The sequence below is a fragment of the Anomaloglossus baeobatrachus genome, chromosome 11, assembly GCF_048569485.1.
Source record: "Anomaloglossus baeobatrachus isolate aAnoBae1 chromosome 11, aAnoBae1.hap1, whole genome shotgun sequence".
Lineage (NCBI taxonomy): Eukaryota > Metazoa > Chordata > Amphibia > Anura > Aromobatidae > Anomaloglossus > Anomaloglossus baeobatrachus.
The window spans coordinates 31851496-31863973 of NC_134363.1; positions in this window are offsets into that span (position 1 = coordinate 31851496).

The following is a 12478-nucleotide window of genomic DNA, read 5'->3' on the forward strand; positions in this document are numbered from 1 at the left end:
GTGCCCGCTTATCACTAGTTACGAGTACTGAGCACCCGAGCATGGTAGTGCCCGCTTATCACTAGTTACGACTACTGAGCACCCGAGGATGGTAGTGCCCACTCATCACTAGTTACGAGTACTGAGCACGCGAGCATGGTAGTGCCCGCTCATCACTAGTTACGAATACTGAGCACCCGAGCATGGTAGTGCCCGCTCATCACTAGTTACGAGTACTGAGCACCCGAGCATGGTAGTGCCCGCTCATCACTAGTTACGAGTACTGAGCACCCGAGCATGGTAGTGCCCGCTCATCACTAGTTACGAATACTGAGCACCCGAGCATGGTAGTGCCCGCTCATCACTAGTTACGAGTACTGAGCACCCGAGCATGGTAGTGCCCGCTCATCACTAGTTACGAGTACTGAGCACGCGAGCATGGTAGTGCCCGCTCATCACTAGTTACGAGTACTGAGCACGCGAGCATGGTAGTGCCCGCTCATCACTAGTTACGAGTACTGAGCACCCGAGCATGGTAGTGCCCGCTCATCACTAGTTACGAGTACTGAGCACCCGAGCATGGTAGTGCCCGCTCATCACTAGTTACCAGTACTGAGCACCCGAGCATGGTAGTGCCCGCTCATCACTAGTTACCAGTACTGAGCACCTGAGCATGGTAGTGCCCGCTCATCATTAGTTACCAGTACTGAGCACCTGAGCATGGTAGTGCCCGCTCATCACTAGTTACGAGTACTGAGCACCCGAGCATGGTAGTGCCCGCTCATCACTAGTTACGAGTACTGAGCACCCGAGCATGGTAGTGCCCGCTCATCACTAGTTACGAGTACTGAGCATGCGAGCATGGTAGTGCCCGCTCATCACTATGACCTACCCTTCAGTCAACTCATCATCAGATAGATGAGACTCCCTTCGACTTCTGGCAGCAGTTGAATGTAAACAATGGACAGAGTGGAGAAGCACAGCTCTGTTCATTCTGTAGTGGTCATTCCCGGATACTGCAGCTCAGTTCCTATTACAGTGCTTAGGAGCTTAGGGCACTACATAGTAAACAGAGATATACTGCTGGACTCCATTTACTCCTTGTATCCGGACACTGCTGTAGCTGACAATACCTTGGTGTCGGACCCCCAATGTTCTGATGACCTTTACAATAGGTGATCAATAGCTCAATCTTATATTAAGCTTGAAAAAAAACACTTTATGCTCTATTTAGGTTCCCTATTACTGGCCTAAATGCCTGTTTGTGGTGGTGATTCCAACTTGGCTGTAAGTTTTCCCCAAAATTGTATTTTAAAAAATTCTTAGTTTTAACCCATCTACCCATCAGTAAAATAAGGAACAGCTGTCATTTGAGGAAGGAATAACTCAGTAGAATAAGGAAGAGATGTCAGGAGTGTAGTAAGGAACACTTCTTGTTTTTTTCTATTTTTTCATAACCTTGCTGACAGTAAAGTGAGGAACAGCTGTCAGGAGAGTAGGGAACAGCTGTCAGGAGAGTAGGGAACAGCGATAATTTGAGGAAACAGGAACAGCTGTTATTTGAGAATGAAATGGTTGTCGCTGAAATAATGAACAGCTGTCATTAGAGCAAGGAAAGGTTGTGAAAGAAGGAACAGCTGTCATTAGAGCAAGGAACTGGTGTCGGTGAAAGAAGGAACAGCTGTCATTAGAGCAAGGAACTGGTGTCAGGTAAAGAAGAAACAGCTGTCATTAGAGCAAGGAACGGTTGTCAGTGAAAGAAGGAACAGCTGTCATTAGAGCAAGGAATGGTTGGCGGTGAAAGAAGGAACAGCTGTCATTAGAGCAAGGAATGGTTGTCAGTGAAAGAAGGAACAGCTGTCATTAGAGCAAGGAGTGGTTGGCGGTGAAAGAAGGAACAGCTGTCATTAGAGCAAGGAGTGGTTGGCGGTGAAAGAAGGAACAGCTGTCATTAGAGCAAGGAGTGGTTGGCGGTGAAAGAAGGAACAGCTGTCATTAGAGCAAGGAACGATTGTCAGTGAAAGAAGGAACAGCTGTCATTAGAGCAAGGAACGGTTGTCAGTGAAAGAAGAAACAGCTGTCATTAGAGCAAGGAACTGGTGTCAGGTAAAGAAGGAACAGCTGTCATTAGAGCAAGGAACTGGTGTCAGTGAAAGAAGGAACAGCTGTCATTAGAGCAAGGAATGGTTGGCGGTGAAAGAAGGAACAGCTGTTATTAGAGCAAGGAACTGGTGTCAGTGAAAGAAGGAACAGCTGTCATTAGAGCAAGGAACGATTGTCAGTGAAAGAAGGAACAGCTGTCATTAGAGCAAGGAACGGTTGTCAGTGAAAGAAGAAACAGCTGTCATTAGAGCAAGGAACTGGTGTCAGGTAAAGAAGGAACAGCTGTCATTAGAGCAAGGAACTGGTGTCAGTGAAAGAAGGAACAGCTGTCATTAGAGCAAGGAACGGTTGTCAATGAAAGAAGGAACAGCTGTCATTAGAGCAAGGAACTGGTGTCAGTGAAAGAAGGAACAGCTGTCATTAGAGCAAGGAACTGGTGTCAGTGAAAGAAGGAACAGCTGTCATTAGAGCAAGGAACGGTTGTCAATGAAAGAAGGAACAGCTGTCATTAGAGCAAGGAACTGGTGTCAGTGAAAGAAGGAACAGCTGTCATTAGAGCAAGGAACGATTGTCAGTGAAAGAAGAAACAGCTGTCATTAGAGCAAGGAACTGGTGTCAGGTAAAGAAGGAACAGCTGTCATTAGAGCAAGGAACTGGTGTCAGTGAAAGAAGGAACAGCTGTCATTAGAGCAAGGAACTGGTGTCAGTGAAAGAAGGAACAGCTGTCATTAGAGCAAGGAACGGTTGTCAATGAAAGAAGGAACAGCTGTCATTAGAGCAAGGAACTGGTGTCAGTGAAAGAAGGAACAGCTGTCATTAGAGCAAGGAACGGTTGTCAGTGAAAGAAGGAACAGCTGTCATTAGAGCAAGGAATGGTTGTCAGTGAAAAAAGGAACAGCTGTCATTAGAGCAAGGAATGGTTGGCGGTGAAAGAAGGAACAGCTGTCATTAGAGCAAGGAATGGTTGGCAGTGAAAGCAGGAACATCTGTCATTAGAGCAAGGAACTGGTTTCAGTGAAAGAAGGAACAGCTGTCATTAGAGCAAGGAATGGTTGTCAGTGAAAGAAGGAACAGCTGTCATTAGAGCAAGGAACTGGTGTCAGTGAAAGAAGGAACAGCTGTCATTAGAGCAAGGAATGGTTGGCAGTGAAAGCAGGAACAGCTGTCATTAGAGCAAGGAACTGGTGTCAGTGAAAGAAGGAACAGCTGTCATTAGAGCAAGGAATGGTTGTCAGTGAAAGAAGGAACAGCTGTCATTAGAGCAAGGAATGGTTGTCAGTGAAAGAAGGAACAGCTGTCATTAGAGCAAGGAATGGTTGGCAGTGAAAGCAGGAACAGCTGTCATTAGAGCAAGGAACTGGTGTCAGTGAAAGAAGGAACAGCTGTCATTAGAGCAAGGAATGGTTGTCAGTGAAAGAAGGAACAGCTGTCATTAGAGCAAGGAACTGGTGTCAGTGAAAGAAGGAACAGCTGTCATTAGAGCAAGGAACGGTTGTCAGTGAAAGAAGGAACAGCTGTCATTAGAGCAAGGAACTGGTGTCAGTGAAAGAAGGAACAGCTGTCATTAGAGCAAGGAACGGTTGTCAGTGAAAGAAGGAACAGCTGTCATTAGAGCAAGGAACGGTTGTCAGTGAAAGAAGGAACAGCTGTCATTAGAGCAAGGAACTGGTGTCAGTGAAAGAAGAAACAGCTGTCATTAGAGCAAGGAACGGTTGTCAGTGAAAGAAGGAACAGCTGTCATTAGAGCAAGGAACTGGTGTCAGTGAAAGAAGGAACAGCTGTCATTAGAGCAAGGAACGGTTGTCAGTGAAAGAAGGAACAGCTGTCATTAGAGCAAGGAACTGGTGTCAGTGAAAGAAGGAACAGCTGTCATTAGAGCAAGGAACTGGTGTCAGTGAAAGAAGAAACAGCTGTCATTAGAGCAAGGAACGGTTGTCAGTGAAAGAAGGAACATCTGTCATTAGAGCAAGGAACTGGTGTCAGTGAAAGAAGGAACAGCTGTCATTAGAGCAAGGAACGGTTGTCAGTGAAAGAAGGAACAGCTGTCATTAGAGCAAGGAACTGGTGTCAGTGAAAGAAGGAACAGCTGTCATTAGAGCAAGGAACTGGTGTCAGTGAAAGAAGAAACAGCTGTCATTAGAGCAAGGAACGGTTGTCAGTGAAAGAAGGAACAGCTGTCATTAGAGCAAGGAACTGGTGTCAGTGAAAGAAGGAACAGCTGTCATTAGAACAAGGAATGGTTGTCAGTGAAAGAAGGAACAGCTGTCATTAGAGCAAGGAACGGTTGTCAGTGAAAGAAGGAACAGCTGTCATTAGAGCAAGGAACGGTTGTCGGTGAAAGAAGGAACAGCTGTCAATAGAGCAAGGAATGGTTGGCGGTAAAAGAAGGAACAGCTGTCATTAGAACAAGGAACGGTTGGCGGTGAAAGAAGGAACAGCTGTCATTAGAGCAAGGAATGGTTGGCGGTGAAAGAAGGAACAGCTGTCAATAGAGCAAGGAATGGTTGGCGGTGAAAGAAGGAACAGCTGTCATTAGAGCAAGAAACGGTTGTCAGTGAAAGAAGGAACAGCTGTCATTAGAGCAAGGAATGGTTGGCGGTGAAAGAAGGAACAGCTGTCATTAGAGCAAGGAACGGTTGGCAGTGAAAGAAGGAACAGCTGTCATTAGAGCAAGGAATGGTTGGCGGTGAAAGAAGGAACAGCTGTCATTAGAGCAAGGAATGGTTGGCGGTGAAAGAAGGAACAGCTGTCATTAGAGCAAGGAACGGTAGTCAGTGAAAGAAGGAACAGCTGTCATTAGAGCAAGGAATGGTTGGCGGTGAAAGAAGGAACAGCTGTCATTAGAGCAAGGAATGGTTGGCGGTGAAAGAAGGAACAGCTGTCAATAGAGCAAGGAATGGTTGGCGGTGAAAGAAGGAACAGCTGTCATTAGAGCAAGGAACTGTTGTCAGTGACACATGGAAAAGTTGTCAGTAAATTGTAACAGCTGCCAAAATAAGCATGGAACAGCTGTCAGTACGGTAAGGATCATTGTCGTCTGGAGCCAGAAGCACCTGTCAGAGGAGGAAAAGCTATCATTAAATCATATTCCTGTGTCACTCTAATAGCTGGGTATTTCACCTGTCAGGCGTCCATCATACCCCAGCTCCCCTGTATCTATGGGCACCACCATGACGCTGAGAGCAGTTGTCATTCCAGCTCTGTTCTCTTTCGGCATCTCCCTTTAATGAATATGTCCTCCAAAATGTCCTCCCGTCACGCTGAGCTGCAAACACTTTGTATCCTGTAGAATAAAAACGTTACCCCGTATGAAGACGTTACACCATGCGTCCAATATAATACCATTGTCTGACTACATCAAGCAGCCGCTTCAACAAGATACAGGTTTTTCCTAAAGGAGTTCTATTTTGTGCAGGAAAAAAAAATGTTTTGCAATAATGTGGCAAGTGTCGGTTTTCCCACTGCCCCCATACATGTTTCTCATTAACAGAGCGAAGAAGCAGCAAGAGTCATGGAAAGAAACAGTGACCCCTCCGGCAGTAAGAGACTTATGTTTTATTAACCAACCGCACTGACACTGGTTGTACGTATTACAGGCATCTCGACGCCTCTGTGTTCTGGAGCTATCAAAGCTTTGCACTTGAAATGCACAGTATCCATTCTCCAGAGATAAAGTTAAGTGCCGTTTAGTGAGGTGACCAGATCTCATTGCTAAAAAATAGATATAGGTGCAAATGTATCCGCATTTAGCCCCCATAGTACGGTTATTCCTTTCTATTAATAATGTGTCAACATGGTTCTTGCCTCTGTGCAATCCAAGATGCATTCGCCTACTGTGGAGTTTCATTTCCTATACTGCCTGGACCAAAATGCGTGGACATCTTCATAAATGGGATTCTTGGCAAAGACATCTACTAAATTTGCTCATAAACGAGGGCACAAATGGATGGATACATCCCATAGTGGTTGTTATGAACTACCTCAGGTTGATTCTACCAATTTTTGACCGGAAGTTTGACCTTCAGTAGGACTTGCATGTCTATAGCCAACATTGCATTGGCAAATTTTGGAAACGTTGACTGCTTGGTGGCTTCCAATGTTGGAAGACTGGACAAGCACCAAGTTCTACTGTATGGATGGATACATCCCATAGTGGTTGTTATGAACTACCTCAGGTTGGTTCCCCCCATTTCTGACCGGTAGTTTGACCTTCAGTAGGGATTTCATGTCTGTAGCCAATATGGTATTGATAAATGTTGGAAAATCTGGCTACCCGATGGCTTCCATTGGGGGAAGACAGGACAAGCACCAAGTTCTACAGTATGGATGGATACATCCCATAGTGGTTGTTATGGACTACATCAGGTTGGTTCTACCCATTTCTGACATGTATTTTGACCTTCGGTAGGGCTTACATGTCTACAGTCAACATGGTATTCACAAATTTGGGAAAGCTGGCCGCTGGTGGCTTCCAATGTTCTACTGTATGGATGGCTACATCCCATAGTGGTTGTTATGGACTACATCAGGTTGGTTCTACCCATTTCTGACATGTATTTTGACCTTCGGTAGGGCTTACATGTCTATAGCCAACATGGCATTGATAAATTTGTGAAAATCTGGCTACCCGATGGCTTTCAATGGTGGAAGACTGGACAAACACCAAGTTCTACTGTATGGATGGATACATCCCATAGTGGTTTTTATGAACTACCTCAGGTTGGTTCCCCCCATTTCTGATCGCATTTTGACCTTCGGTAGGGCTTACATGTCTACAGTCAACATGGTCTTCACAAATTTGGGAAAGCTGGCCGCTGGTGGCTTCCAATGGTGGAAGACAGGACAAGCACCAAGTTCTACTGTATGGATGGATACATCCCATAGTGGTTGTTATGAACTATCTCAGGCTGGCTCTACCAATTTCTGACCGGTAGTTTGACCTTCAGTAGGACTTGCATGTCTATAGCCAACATTGCATTGGCAAATTTTGGAAAAGCTGACTGCTTGGTGGCTTCCAATGGTGGAAGACTGGACAAGCACCAAGTTCTACTGTATGGATGGATACATCCCATAGTGGTTGTTATGAACTACCTTAGGTTGGTTCCCCCCATTTCTGACCGGTAGTTTGACCTTCAGTAGGGATTACATGTCTGTAGCCAATATGGCATTGATAAATTTGGCAAAATCTGGCTACCCGGTGGATTCGAATGGTGGAAAACTGGACAAGCACCAAGTTCTACTGTATGGATGGATACATCCCATAGTGGTTGTTATGAACTACCTCAGGTTGGTTCCCCCCATTTCTGACCAGTAGTTTGACCTTCAGTAGGGATGGCATGTCTATAGCCAACATGGCATTGATAAATTTGTGAAAATCTGGCTACCCGATGGCTTTCAATGGTGGAAGACTGGACAAACACCAAGTTCTACTGTATGGATGGATACATCCCATAGTGGTTTTTATGAACTACCTCAGGTTCTTTCCCCCCATTTCTGATCAGTAGTTTGACCTTCGGTAGGGCTTACATGTCTACAGTCAACGTGGTATTCACAAATTTGGGAAGGCTGGCCGCTGGTGGCTTCCAATGTTCTACTGTATGGATGGATATATCCCATAGTGGTTGTTAAGAACTACCTCAGGTTGGTTCCCCCAATTTCTGAACGGTAGTTTGACTATCAGTAGGGCTTACATGTCTACAGCCAACATGGCATTGGCAAATTTTGGAAAAGCTAGCTACCCAATGGCTTCCAATGGTGGAAGACTGGACGAGCATCAAGTTCTACTGTATGGATGAATGCATCCCATAATGGTTGTTATGAACTACCTCAGGTTGGTTTCCCCAATTTCTGACCGGTAGTTTGACCTTCAGTAGGGCTTACATGTCTACAGTCAACATGGAATTCACAAATTTGGGAAAGCTGGCAGCTGGTGGCTTCCAGTGTTCTACTGTATGGATGGATACATCCCATAGTGGTTGTTATGAACTACCTCAGGTTGGTTCCCCCATTTCTGACCGGTAGTTTCACTTTCAGTAGGGCTTACATGGCTACAGCCAACATGGCATTGATAAATTTGGGAAAAGCTGGCTACCCGGTGGCTTCCAATGGTGGAAGACTAGACAAGCACCAAGTTCTACTGTATGGATGGATACATCCCATAGTGGTTGTTATGAACTACCTCAGGTTTTTTTCCCCCCATTTCTGACATGTATTTTGACCTTCAGTAGGGCTTACATGTCTACAGCCAACATGGCATTGATACATTTGGAAAAATCTGGCTACCCGATGGCTTCCAATGGTGGAAGACTGGACAAGCACCAAGTTCTACTGTATGGATGGATACATCCCATAGTGGTTGTTATGAACTACCTCAGGTTGGCTTACCCATTTCTGACATGTATTTTGACCTTTGGTAGGGCCTACATGTCTACAGTCAACATGATATTCACAAATTTGGGGCCGCTGGTGGCTTACAATGGTGGGAGATTGGACAAGCACAAGGTTTTACTGTAAGGATGTATACATTCCATAGTGGTTTTTATGAAGTACCTCAGGTTGGTTCTACCAATATTTGACCGGTAGTTTGAACTTCAGTAGGCCTTGCATGTCTACAGCTAACATGGCATTGACAAATTTGGGGGCGGCACAGTGGCTCAGTGGTTAGCACTGCAGTCTTGCAGCACTGGGGTCCTGGGTTCAAATCCCACCAAGGACACAATCTGCAAGGAGTTTGTCTGTTCTCCTCGTGTTTGCGTGGGTTTCCTCCGGGTTCTCCGGTTTCCTCCCACAATCCAAAGACATACAAATAGGGACTCTAGATTGTGAGCCCCAATGGGGCCAGTGTTGCCAATGTATGTAAAGCGCTGTGGAATTAATAGCGCTATATAAATGAATAAAATTATTATTATTATTATTATTATTATTATTTGGAAAAAGCTGGCTACCCAGTGGCTTTCAATGGTGGAAGACTGGACAAGCACCAAGTTCTACTGTATGGATGGATACATCCCATAGTGGTTGTTATGAACTACCTTAGGTTGGTTCCCCCCATTTCTGACCGGTGGTTTAAACTTAGTAGGGATTACATGTCTATAGCCAACATGGCATTGACAAATTTGGAAAAAGCTGGCTACCCGGTGGCTTCCAATGGTGGAAGACTGGACAAGCACCAAGTTCTACTGTATGGATGGATACCTTAGGTTGATTCTACCCATTTCTGACATGTAGTTTGACCTTCAGTAGGGCTTACATGTCTATAGCCAACATGGCATTGACAAATTTGGAAAAAGCTGACTACCCAGTGGCTTCCAATGGTGGAAGACTGGACAAGCACCAAGTTCTACTGTATGGATGGATACCTTAGGTTGATTCTACCCATTTCTGACATGTAGTTTGACCTTCAGTAGGGCTTACATGTCTATAGCCAACATGGCATTGACAAATTTGGAAAAAGCTGGCTACCCGGTGGCTTCCAATGGTGGAAGACTGGACAAGCACCAAGTTCTACTGTATGGATGGATACCTTAGGTTGATTCTACCCATTTCTGACATGTAGTTTGACCTTCAGTAGGGCTTACATGTCTATAGCCAACATGGCATTGACAAATTTGGAAAAAGCTGACTACACAGTGGCTTCCAATGGTGAAAGACTGGACAAGCATCAAGTTCTTCTGTGTTGGATGGGAATATTTGGTGTGGTTGCATGAAACACCAGAAATAGAATAGGGCAATTATTGCCTAGGACTCCTCATGTGCATCATTTGTGTTAAGTAGATATATGGTCATTCATTCTGTCACAAGGTTCCTCAACTTATCGGATTTTTTTACCTGCCCCTACCTGATGTCCTACACAATTTTTTGGCAAGATGGCAGAAAAAAAACATCTCCCTTTGGCACAGGGCTCAAGTGGAACTCCAAAGTTGATCCCTCCAGCAAATCCATTCTCTTTGCAGATCTCTTGACAAGTGGCCAAGATAAACACCTTGTAGGTGCAACCATCTGGGTCCACCAAATTCAATATCTTGTATAGGGGAGTTCCCATAAATAGCACAGGATAGGTGATAATGTATGATGTCTGAGAACCACTGGGATCCTTGTCGATCGCTTAACTGGGTTCTCGTTCTCTGTGTGAATCGTGTAGAAGCTATCGTGTGTGACCACTGCTCCATGCACCATCTCTAGGATTGATGGTCATACATTTTCACGATTTCTCAATTTATACAGGAGACATTGAGTTCTCGGAATTGTTGGGAGTCCGGCATTCAGCATAGACATTTCTCTCTTAAATAGGCCATTGTTTATAGGACAACTATCACACTAGGTTCAGGGATGTACCAAGCCCATGGCGAAAGAGAAGTGAAACCTTGTGTCTAGGGAATGGGAAGATGGTGACCCCTGACCGAACCTACTGCTGGTCCCTGAGGTCTTTCACCACCCTAGTTAGGTACCACACCTATGTGCCAAGCCGAATACCTGACCCTAGGTATCCCTAGTGCTGGACTCTAAATGGGGAATGAATGGGATGAGCTCTTCGTCACCCCACTAAACACTATAGAAGATACAAGGGGGAAAGGCATGAACTACTTATGATTAGATTACTCAGGTAGATGTTCAGCAGAGTTTTCAGCAACAATACCACAGAGGAAAGTTAAAAGCGGGTGCCACAAGGCTCTGTCCTGGGCCCAGTGCTGTTTAATAGCTTTATAAATGATTTGGACAACGGAATTATTGGGAAACTCATACAATTTGCAGATGATACTAAGATAGGAGGACTAGTCAACACTAGAGAGGAAAGAGATCATATTCAAAAGGATCTAGACACACTCGAACAATGGGCCGAGGAGAACAGAATCGTGTTTAACAGGGACAAATGCAAAGTCCTACATCTGGGTAAAAGAAATGTAGAAAGCATGTATAGTATGGGAGGAATAGAACTAGGTGATAGCATCGAGGAAAAGGACCGGGGCATAATAGTGGATCCCAGATTCAACATGATCCAACAGGGCGGAGCTGCAGCTAAAAAGGCCAACAACATTCTGGGCTGTATCAAGGCTAGCATTGTATCTAAATCAAGAGAGGTCATTATTCCCCTATACTCTCCCCTGGTCAGACCACACCTGGAATACTGGGTACAGTTCTGGGAGCCCCAATTCAAGAAAGACATCGATATATTGGAGCAAGTCCAGAGAAGAGCAACCAAGATGGTAGAAGGTCTGCAAACCATGTCATATGAAGACCGGCTAAAAGAACTAGGAATGTTTAGTTTGCAAAAAAGAGAAGGCTGAGAGGAGACTAATAGCGGCCTACAAATATCTGAAAGGTAGTCACAGAGCGGAGGGATCTACCCTATTCTCATTAGCACAAGGAAGTAGAAGAAGCAACGGGATGAAACTTAAAGGAAGGAGAATCAGATTAGACATTAGGAAAACATTTTTCACAGTGAGGGCAGTCAGAGAGTGGAACAGGCGACCACGGGAGGTGGTGAGATCTCCATCAATGGAAATCTTCAAGATAAAGCTGGATAAACATATATACCTGGAATGGTTTAGGAAAGCCTGCACTCGTAGGGGGTTGGACCCAATGGCTCTTTAGGTCCCTTCCAACTCTACCATTCTATGAGAGTAGTACAAGCCAACCAAGGCTTGAAGGAACCAAAAAATATCACCAGCAACAGTGTAAAAGAAGGAACGGGTTTTTAAGCACCAAGGGAATACTGATGATGAACAGCTGGGTGTAAGGCGAGCTCCTGCTTGGTCCAAAAGGAAGAGAGATGAATCCAGCAGGAACGCTACCTATACCAATGAATACTGATAGCAGGAAGAATGGAATTGTGACCTTCTATGGCCGGAAACCATATGATTGCCAATTAACCCCCACGAAGTTTCTAGAGCCCCAGAAGTAAAACACTTGTCCTGGCCCGAGAAAAGACTGATTCCTTGATGACAGACATACTATAGGGGTAGTTCACCAAGATGCCACCAATTATCCTTATACCTTGTCTTCATTCCCTTTAGACCACAAATGCCGTAGCCAACATTGGAAGAGTTAGAGCTCTCCTACAAAAAAGGGGAAAAAGGTGGGCAAGTAACAGGTGGTCCTCTGCTGGATTGAAGGGTGGAGGAGTCCAATTTTGCAAAGCACTCATGTTTGTCTACTTACACCTCTTGATCGAACAGTCCCTGTATATAATATGGGACTTGTCAAAGTTGACTTATGTCTTCTGAAGAAAAAAAAGGACTGGATGAGTTGTCATAGCTCCGATGGAGTTATCAAAGCGCCGGCCATGAATAGATCTCTTGAAGGTGCACAAGACAAGTGTCACAGATGAGGGACGAGCCGGTGAAGTGTACAGAGAGACTAATAATACAATAACCACTGTACAAAAGAATTGATTGAA